Source organism: Nicotiana attenuata, chromosome 8, assembly GCF_001879085.1.
Source record: "Nicotiana attenuata strain UT chromosome 8, NIATTr2, whole genome shotgun sequence".
In the NCBI taxonomy this organism is placed as follows: Eukaryota; Viridiplantae; Streptophyta; class Magnoliopsida; order Solanales; family Solanaceae; genus Nicotiana; species Nicotiana attenuata.
In genome coordinates this window covers 1,579,515-1,587,336 of record NC_031996.1, presented here as the reverse complement: position 1 = coordinate 1,587,336, position 7,822 = coordinate 1,579,515, and positions in this window count along the sequence as shown.

Sequence of the window (7,822 nt, the reverse complement as noted above, 5' to 3'; positions counted from 1 at the left end):
CTACCTTTTCCTACTGGCTCTTCTTGCTCTGAATATATCTTTGACATTGTGCATGGTGATGTCTGGGGACCCTATAGGGTGCCTACACATGATGGCAAGAGATATTTTTTGACCTTGGTATATGATTATTCCAGATATACCTGGCTATTTTTATTGCATTCTAAATCAGATAGTGTTGAGGTGATTAAAATTTTTATAGCAATGGCCTCAACACAGTTTGATCACAGATTTTTAATGACCAGATGCAGACCTTATTGAAGACTCAAGGTATATCACATCAAAGTTCTTGTACATATACCCCTCAACAGAATGGGGTTGTTGAGAGAAAGCACAAGTCTATCCTAGACATGGCTAGAGCACTAAGGTTTCAAGCTTTCTTACCCCTCAAATTTTGGGGAAAATGTGTCTCCACTGCAGTCAACCTTCTAAACGGTTTGCCTACTGTACTACTAAAAGGAAAATCTCCCTTTGGGAAGTTGTTTCAAAGAAATCCTTCATTACGGAATCTAAGAGTAATTGCAGCCTTTGTTATGCCACTACCATGAGGAAAGGGGATAAGTTTTGCCCCAGAACAATTCCAGCTGTTAACATGGGGTATTCCTCCTCTCATAAGGGCTATGTCCTCTATGATTTGTGTTTGAAATGGTTCTTTGTTAGCAGGGACACTGTGTTCAAAGAAGAAGTGTTCCCTTTCAAGCATATGTATTCTAGTGCTTCTCCCTTATTTCCTGTCTTGGAGTTTGTAGAACAACCTACACAACCAGCTGCTTCCTCTAATGATTCTTCTTCTACTGATGTTGAGTTTCCTGCAGCCTCATCTAGCCAGAACTCTACTGATGCAGCTGAGACCTCCTCTCCTTCTATCTCAGTTCCTCAAGATCATGGTCAGTCTACTCTATCCTCACCAATTCCTCCTCATGTCTCAGCTTGTGAACCATCTTCTCCTTCCATAGCACTCAGGAAGTCCTCTAGGACTACCAAGCCACCTATGCGGCTAGCAGATTATGTTGTTCCACCAGATAAGCCTGCATATCCAATGTCAAACTACGTGACCTATGATCAGTTGTCCTCTGCTTATAGAGATTCTCTTGCTGCATTCTCAGCTATTGTGGAACCCAAATCCTTATTAGAAGCCAGTAGGGATCCCAAGTGGGTTAAGGCTATGCAAGCTGAAATCACAGCTTTTGAAAGAAAACAACACCTAATCTATTGTTCCTCTTCCTCCTGGAAAGGTTGCTATAGGTTGCAAGTAGGTGTTTAAAGTCAAGTACAAGTCATCTGGTGAAGTGGATAGATATAAGGCCAGGCTGGTGGCCAAGGGTTACAGCCAACAAGAAGGATTTGACTACACAAAAACTTTCTCTCATGTAGCTAAAATGGTTACTATGAGGGTTGTAGTTGCATTAGCTGCTGCTTTAGGATGGTATGTGTTCCAGATGGATGTTCACAAGCTTTTCTTCAAGGAGATCTTCTCGAAGAGGTGTATATGCATGTTCCTAATGGATTTTCAAGCTAGGGAGAGTGTCAGCATGTGCACAGAGTGCATAAGTCACTCTATGGATTAAAAAAACACCTAGGCAGTGGAACCTGAAACTAACTGAAGCTCTTATAGATATGGGATTTGCTCAAAGTCACTATGACTATTCTTTGTGAACTCAGAAGATGAATTCAGAGATAGTAGTCATTTTCTTCTATGTAGATGACCTTGTAGTAACTGGAAGCAGTCTAAGACTGATCAAACAAGTCAGAAAGGATTTGCAGGAGAGGTTCAAGATGAAAGATCTCGTTGAACTTAAATACTTTCTAGGGATTGAGTTCTCTAGATCTCAACAAGGAATAGTTATGTGCCAAAAGAAGTATGCTCTAGAACTAGTTTCTGAACTAGGTCTAACAGGTGCAAAGCCAACAGCAACACCTCTGGAGTTCAATCATAAGCTCACATCCATTGAGTTAGACAAGCAAATATATACCAGATGTTAGATCTATAATTGATCAGGAACTTGAAGACAAGGGAGGCTATCAGAGACTAGTTGGAAGGTTGTTGTATTTAACCATGACAAGGCCTGACATTGCCTTTGTGCTTCAAGTGCTCAGTCAGTATATGCATGCACCTAAGGTTCTCACATGCAAGCTGCCCAAAGAGTGGTGAGGTACATAAAATCTGCTCCTGGACTTGGACTGTTTATGCCTGCAAAAGAAAGCAAATCTCTGTCTGCATGCTGTGATTTTGATTGGGGAGCTTGAATAGAGTCAAGTAGATCAGTGACAGGCTATGTAGTGAAATTTGGTGAAGCATTGATATCACAGAAGTCAAAAAAAACTTTATCCAGAAGCTCTACTGAAGCTGAATTTCGAAGTATGGCCTCTACTGTAGCAGAAGTGGTGTGGATAACAGGACTCTTTAAGGAGCTGGTGTCATGACCCAATTTCTCCCTCCGTGAACTGTCGTGACGGCACCGAGTCTCTATGACTAGGTAATCTAAATATTGCGGAAATGAAATGAAAACACAAAAATAACAGCTAACAGATATAATTAGTAAGCGGAAACGGTGTCACTCGGCATATACAATAATCATCTTTCTCAAAACCCGGAATGTCGCAATGTCACAAGCTTGTAAGAGTTTTGTAACTGTTCTATACATTCATGACTAAAGAAAACAAGGGGGAAATTAACACAAGGGAATAGAAGGGGACTCCAAGGTCAGGGACGAGGGTAGATGTACCTTGAAGTCTCCTGAGGCAACAACCACACAACTAGAATCGAGACTGATAGCTAGTACCTGGATCTACACACGGAAAACATATGCAGGAAAGGGCATGAGTACACCACAACGGTACCTAGTAAGTGCCATGCCTAACCTCGGTCGAGTAGTGACGAGATCAGGTCAGGGCCCTACTGTATAAATATAATGAAATAAGATAGAAAGAAATATTACAGTAAAATAAATACGGAAAATCTAACAGAAATGGAATTCAATGAAAGACAACAGCTTAGAACACAATAATAGCAACAGGGGATCTCCCGGGATGTCGTCCCGTAGTCCCAAACGTAAATGTGCAGGGGGATCTTCCGGAATACCGTTCCATAGTCCTAAAGTAAATATATAGTGCTGGGAGATCTCCCGGAATACCGTTCCGTAGTCCAAAAGTAAATATACAGTACAAGGGGATCTCCCGGAATACCATTCCGTAGTCCCAAAGTAAATATGCAACTCAACCAATATAAACGACAAGCAAGACCAATATAAACAACAATCCAGCAAGAAAACCTATAGTTTAGACTAAGTTCAAAACAAAGAAAGCGGGTAACTTCACTGGACATGCTGCACGGAGTTCAAATAGGCAGTTAAAATACGTAGGCATGCTTTTCTATTCTAAACAGGATAGTTCATATGCTAGTGTAGTTCAAACAAGGAGAAAGCAGGTTATGACTTAGTGAAAAATGGAATTTTATAGCAAATAGCCCGTGTACGTACTCGTCACCTCACGTACACGGCGCTCATATATCAAACAGTACCAAATCCTAAGGGAAGTTCCCATATGCAAAGTTATGCAAGCCACTTACCTCAAACCAAGCTCAACTCAATCCGTCACAATGCTCTTTCCACGAATATTTGCCGGATGGCCCGAATCTAGCCAAATCAATTACATAACATAAATATAGCTACAAGCAACTAATCTAGCTAATGATATCAAAGCTAAGGCAAGAAAATAGAAAAACGCCCAAAAAGCCTCCCCGGACCCACGTCTCGAAATCGGGTAAAATTCACGAATTATGAACACCCATTCACTCACGAGTTCAGTCGTACCAAAGTTATCCAAATCCGATGTCAAAATCCCAATCAAAACTCGAAATCTTAGTTGAAGAACTTCTTTCCATTTTTCCCAATTTTTCACCCCAAATCTAAATTTAAATGATAAAATTAATGATAGATTAGTGGGATATAACCAAAATCAAGTGTAGAATCGTTACCCAATCGATGTCTCTGAAAATCCCTCAAAATCTCGTCCAATTCTGAGCTCCCAAGTTTTGATAAAAATGGCCAAACCCTCATTTTTGAAATGCTATAATCTACCCAGGTGCTCACACTACGTAATCGCGAAACATCTCATGCGATCGCGTAGAACAAAATTCCAGCCTTTTTAATAACATACTACACGAACGCGGATACATGCTCGTAGTGGCAGAGGCAGGAATTCTGCTAAGGGGTTCAAAAAAAGGAATAAGTTAAAAAATTTGAAGAGATTGTAGCTTGTGGGAATATAACCAATGACCTCATAATAGTTTTGAACACACTTGACCACTAAGCCATGCTTTTGGACTGTGTGAAGGGGATTCAAAACATAATATATAGAGGTAAAAATTAGATTTTGCCTTATATACACAATGTAATTTTTCGGCAAAGGGGGTTCGGGTGAACACCCTTGCACCCCCCTAAATCCGCCCCTGCATGCTCGCTAACGCGTACCACTGCCCAGCTAACGTACGCGATCGCGTAACACTCCATGCAACCGCGTAGAGTAAATCCTCTCACTGCCTAGCCTCCTCTCATTAGCACTGCAAACGCGTGAGGGCTATGCGTTCGCGTATCAATGGTTATGCAAACATCGCGATCGCGGACGAGCTCGTGCGATCGAATAGAACAAAAAGGGGACTGCCCAATACAAAGTTTCACAATCGCATCTTCCCCTACGCGATCGCATAAGAGAAAATCGGAACTCAAAAACATCAGAAATTCTACAATTCTTCCAAGTTCAAAACTAGTCTGTTAAGCATTCGAAACTCAGCCGAGGCCTCCAGGACCTCAACCAAACATACAGGACCAATCCTAATAAACCATACGAACATATTCGAGCCCTCAAACCACATCGAACAACGATAAAAACACAAATCATACTCCGATTCAAACTTAATAATCTTGAAACTTCCAGATTCGACAACCGATGCCGAAACCAACCAAACCACGTCCGATTAACCCCAAACTTTTCACAAAAGTCGTATTCAACACTAGGACGTACTCCAACTTCCGAAATTGGATTCTGACCCCGATATCAAAAATTCCACTACCGGTCCAAAACTCCAAAAATTCGACTTTCGCCATTTCAAGCCTAAATAAGCTACGGACCTCCAAAACACAATCCGGACATTCCCCTAAGCCCAAAATCACCCAAAGGAGCTAACGGAATCGACGGTACTCCATTCGAGAGTCGTCGTCAAACAGTTTCGACTACGGTCCAAATTCTAAGACGTAAGCTCCCATTTAGGGACTATGTGTCCCAAAACACTCCGAAACTCAAAACGAATCTTCCCGGCAAGTCACAATAGCAGAAATAGATATGGGGGAAGCAGTTAATAGGGGATCGGGGCTCTAACTCTCAAAACGACCAGCCGGGTCGTTACATCCTCCCCCTCTTAAGACAATCATTCATCCTCGAACGAGTATAGAGACATACCTGAAGTGGTGAAAAGATGAGGATTACGGCTGCGCATATCCTACTCGGTCTCCCAAGTCGCCTTCTCGACCGGCTAACCCCGCCACTGAACCGTTACTAATGCAATGTTCTTTGACCTCAGCTTTCGAACCCGCCTGTCCAAAATAGCCATTGGCTCCTTAACATAAGATAGATCTTTGTCCAACTGGACTGAGCTGAAATTCAACACGTGAGAGGGATCATCATGATACCTCCGGAGCATCGAAACATGAAATACCGGATGAACTCCTGCTAGGCTGGGAGGTAAGGCAAGCTCATAAGCAACCTCTCCAACTCGCCGCAACACCTCAAAGGGACCAATAAACCTTGGGCTCAGCTTGCCCCTCTTTCCGAACCTCATAACCCCTTTCATAGGCGAAACTCGAAGCAAAACCTGCTCTCTAACCATGAATGCAACATCGTGAACCTTCCGGTCCGCATAACTCTTCTATCTGGACTAGTCCGTGCGAAGTCTATCCTGAATCACCTTCACCTTCTCCAAGGCATCCTGAACCAAGTCCGTACCCAATAATCTGGCCTCGCCCGGCTCAAACCAACCCAATGGGGACCGACATCGCCTACCATACAGAGCCTTATATGGTGCCATCTGAATACTGGAGTGATAACTGTTGTTGTAGGCAAACTCTGCAAGTGGCAAGAACCGATCCCAAGAACCTCCAAACTCCATCACACACGCACGGAGCATATCCTCAAGAATTTGAATATTGCGCTCGGACTGTCCGTCCGTCTGAGGGTGAAATGATGTGCTCAACTCCACCCGAGTACCTAACTCATGATGTACGGCTCTCCAGAACCGTGATGTAAACTGCGTGCCCCGGTCAGAGATGATAGATACCCGCACACCATGAAGTCTGAAAATCTCCCAGATGTAAACTCGAGCCAGCTGCTCGGAAGAATAGGTAGTCATCACAGGAAGGAAATAAGCTGACTTGGTCAATCTATCTACAATCACCCAAACTGCATCAAACTTCCGCTGATTCCGTGGGAGTCCAACAGCGAAATCCATAGTGATCCACTCCCACTTCCACTCCAGAATCTCTAACTTCTGAAGCAACCCACCCGGTCGCTGATGCTCATACTTCACCTGCTAGCAATTTAGACACCGAGCAACATACTCCACTATGTCCTTCTTCATCCTACGCCACCAATAATGCTTCCTCAAGTCCTGATACATCTTCGCGGCACCCGGATGAATAGAATACCACGAGCTATGAGCCTCATGAAGAATCAACTCACACAAACCATCAACATTAGGCACACATAGTCTGACCTGTATCCTCAATGCGCCATCCTCCCCAATAGTGAATTCCTTAGCATCACTGTGCTGGACCGTGTCCCTAAGGACAAGCAGATGGGGGTCATCATACTGACGCTCCCTAATACAATCATAAAGAGAAGACCGAGAGACCACACAGGACAATACTCAACTGGGCTCAGAAATATCAAATCTCACAAACTGGCTGGGTAAGGCCTGAACATCCAACGCCATGGGCCACTCTACTACTGGTAGATAAGCTAAACTCCCCAAACTCTCTGCCCGGCGACTTAAAGCATCGGCCACCATATTGGCCTTCCCCGGGGGTACAAAATGGTGATATCATAATCCTTAAGCAGCTCTAACCACCTCCTCTGACGCAAATTAAGATCCTTCTACTTGAACAGATGCTGCAAACTCCGCTGATCAGTGTAGAACTCACAAGGAACACCGTACAAATAGTGCATCCAAATCTTCACGGCATAAACAATAGTAGCTAACTCAAGGTCGTGGACAAGATAATTCTTTTCATGTACCTTCAGCTGTATGGACGCGTAGGTAATCACCCTACGGTCCTACATCAATACCGCGTCGAGGCCAACTCGCGATGCATTACAACAAACTGTATAAGACCCCGAACTTTAAGGCAATACCAATATTGGGGATGTAGTCAAAGCTGTCTTGAGCTTCTGAAAGCTCTCCTCACACTCTTCCATCCACCTGAACGGAGCACCCTTCTGGGTCAGCCTGGTCATAGGTGCTGCAATAGATGAAAATCCCTCAACAAAGCGACGGTAATACCCCGCCAAACCAAAGAAACTCCGGATCTCTGTAGCTGAGGATGGTCTGGGCCAACTCTGCAATGCTTCCACTTTCTTCGGATCCACCTTGATCCCTTCACTCGATACCACATGACCCAAGAATGCCACGGAGTTTAACCAGAACTCACATTTTGAGAACTTTGAATATAATATCTTTTCTCTCAAGGTCTGGAGCACTGTCCTCAGGTGCTGCTCATGATCTTCCCGACTCCGGGAGTACACTAGAATGTCATCAACAAAGAAAATGACGAAT